Source organism: Cryptomeria japonica, chromosome 5 (assembly GCF_030272615.1).
Source record: "Cryptomeria japonica chromosome 5, Sugi_1.0, whole genome shotgun sequence".
Lineage (NCBI taxonomy): Eukaryota > Viridiplantae > Streptophyta > Pinopsida > Cupressales > Cupressaceae > Cryptomeria > Cryptomeria japonica.
In genome coordinates this window covers 866475769-866479361 of record NC_081409.1, presented here as the reverse complement: position 1 = coordinate 866479361, position 3593 = coordinate 866475769, and positions in this window count along the sequence as shown.

Here is a 3593-nt window from a genome sequence, read left to right as displayed (position 1 = left end):
CCCATCATCAATGTATACATCCTCATCAAATATCCTCTGACAGGACACCGTCCCCCAAGATCGATCATATGTCACCAGCTGCCCTCGAATCGGAATCCGAAGAATACGCCACACGTCCTCCAACGTCACCGTCATCTCTCCCTGAGCCAGATGGAACGTGCAAGTCTCACTGTGCCATCGCTCTGCTAATGCTGTAATCAGGCCGTGATTCATCCGAATCACGGGCATATGCATCACCTCATAGAGCCCAGTAGCCGCAATACAATCTATCTCTAGCTGAGTCAAACGATCTCGCAACCCCTGTGTCGCGGGGTGGCGCTCGCGTAACTGCAACACGCGTAGATCCTCCTGCACATAAACATTCATCCAAACACCATCAGTTGTTTTGTTATCAAACTTTCTTAAAGTTTAAACCTAGACTATCATCAGATACTTTGATCAAGTATCTTCGGGTCTCAACAGGTAAGCAATCATGGCCGCCTAGACTTCAACAGGCATTTATCCTAACAAATGACCTAAGTCTCATCGGGCTGCTATGGTTCAAAACAACTCCCACTTCACCTCACCATCCATCAATCGTTAGGCATCCGGAATTTTATTTTGTCCGAAACTGGGGCATCTTGTATCCTAACGCAAATGCGCTATTTAACCTCCAAAAGCGCTCATTCTGAACAATAGCGCTACAAAAACATCAATAGCGCTACAACAACGTCAATAGCGCTCAAACAGCCCTACAATAGCGCTACAAAAACAAACACGCTAAAACCACTCTACAATAGCGCTATTACGAGCCAATAGCGCTCAATTGACCCTACCGTAGCGCTCATTTATCAAAAGCGCTCAAACTTGCCTACAAAAGCGCTAAATACATGCCAAAGCGCTAAAACTAGCCTACAAAAGCGCTATTGCGGCACAATAGCGCTAATTCATGGAGCAAAAGCGCTAAAAACCTAGTTCCAGCGCTCTTGCTCCGACTTGACTTGAACTTAGCTAAAAACATACCAAAAATGCATAAAAAGTGAGTTTTCGAATTTGCGTACCGCTGGTCCATAGTCGACTGGGCGCTGGTACCGGCGGACTCGCTCAAATCGGTGCTCGGTGATCGGAAATGGCATCGTTGCTCCTCCTTGCTCCTCCAAATGTCACTGTCAGAGCTATAGTTTTCAACTGGTCACGGTCACAAATGATCCTATTTTACCCCCTTTCACTCCATTTATACCCCCCGCCGTCACCGTAACTTCGCCCCGCTCATCGTCGTGGTCCCCGTGAACTTCCCGAGCCCCCCATTTCTCCATGTTTCCCCCGATTTCTTCTATTTTTCACCAGTATACCTCACTTATTCCCTTCTCTCACCTTGCCAATTCTCATTCTTTTTCGAGAGATCGCCCGATTTTTCGAAATTTTTCGGCCCATATCTCGAGGGGGCATACCACCCATTAAATTTACATTTTATGGGGCATTTCTTCACACCAGTTTTTCTTTCTTTGAAACGACGCGATAAACCGCACCGTCTCAAAGAGGGGCAAATGTAGTCACATAAATCTGTCCATTTTAATTAAATGAATATTTCGTATTTATTTGATTAAAAATCCACTAGCCATCAATTAATTAAATTAATATTTAATTAATTCATCCCCAAACATTCTTCTATTAATTAAATAAATTATTCAATTTATTTTAATTAATTCATTAAATCAAATTTCAATTAATTAAATAAATAAAATCTATTTATTTAATTAAATCCCCCTATTCCTCTTTTAAATAAATTAAATAAAACATTTATTTAAATCATTATCCCCACCCCACTTGCATTTTCCTACAAATGCAACTTGCACACATTTATTGGAATAAATGAATTTTTATTTTAATAAAATCCTATTTTCCCTCACCCACCAAATCCACTTGCAAAATCTAATCCCCTTCTAGATTCTTCTAACCCCTTCCTAATTAGCCTAATCCATCCTCTAATTATTGTCACATTCCTAAGCAAAATGGAGTCACTTCTCAAATGGCCCAAAGTCTTGGATAACCATTGAAGGTTTTCAACCTTCAACCACCAAAAACCCCAAAGTCTTTGAAAACCATTAAAGGCTTCCAACTTTCAACCACTTAATCCCCCAAAGTCTTCAATAACCATTAATGGTTAATTCAACTCTCCCACATGGTTAAAACATTTGTTTTGACTCAACCTCTATCCAACCACAAAGGTCTCATCAAGCATTTAATACTTTGACCATGATTATCTCTTAATCATTTGCACAAAGGTTTATCCTTGGATTAACTCCTAATCCAGTGGGTAATCCTAATTTAGGCTTGACCCTTAGCCTTTAGATAACCATGAGGTCTTCTCAGGCCTTTAATGCCTCCAACCTCTTCTTTCAACCCAACCCTGTGTTGACACTTGTCATTATTTTATTGGTGCCAATTGTGCACATGGATCCCCAACTTTCAAGCTTGACCCTTGATTAAACCTTTCAATCCTGGCCATCCATTGCTCCATTTTTCCTATAAATAGAGCCCATTCCTTCATAATCCAGATCCTGAAAACTTGTATGCATTTAGACTATAGCCATTTTAGAGAGCATTTAGCATAGCATAACTAAATATTGTCTTTTGGTTAAAACACATCATTTTAGCATTAAAATAGCTTTTCATTTCATGTTTAGAGCTATTCTACAATCTCAATCCTCCATAAACATCCATAGTGCAAAAAGCTGCTGAGAGCTACACTATTTTGGAACTTGGAGAGGAGAGGAACAAGGGAGAAAGAACTAATATCATGTTAAGAGATAGTTGGAGATATCTCATTGTCTTACTTCTTTAGTTAGATTCATTAACATGTTTTTAGTATCTCCTTTGGAATGCCTTCATGTTTTAGTTTTAGATTGATTAACTCTAACATCTTGTGTGTTTTGTGTTGTTTGATCTTAAGCTAATATTGTGCCATTTAGGAGGGCTTCAAATAGTTTCTTTAATAAATTAAAGGGGGTTGAAAAGGATAAGGATAAGAATGAATATTAAATAAAAAATAATGATATGATAATATAATAATAATCATGTACTCATATTAGTAAAAAACTTTCTTTGGTCAAGAGTTTAACAAAATAATTAAATGTAATAAAATAATAACAATTTTGGTATTAAAATATTTTTTGCTTTTGTAAAGAGCTTAATGGAAATATAAAAATTGTAAAGGAAAGCAAGTGCAGAAATATGCTTCCCTAATGTCAATTTGCAGGGGAAAACATGATAGTGTTTACAAATTTTCAACTTTTACAAAATATGATACAAGCATGAGCATAAACAATTAAAACAACACAGAGACAGTACACACAGAGTTAACGTGGGAAACCCCTTTCGAGAGAAAAACCCACCACCAATAGAAAATAACTTTATTAATAGTATGTCAAATACAATAAAGTCTAGTCTGCAGACTTCCTTCACTCTGTTGAACAATCATTCCAGATAAAGCAGAACTCGGGTCAGTTACAATTCGTCAGAACTCTCAATGGCTATTACAGTTCGTCAGAACACTCAATGGCTATTACAGTTCATCAACCTTACATTGGTTTGCATTTTGCTTCAAATACCAA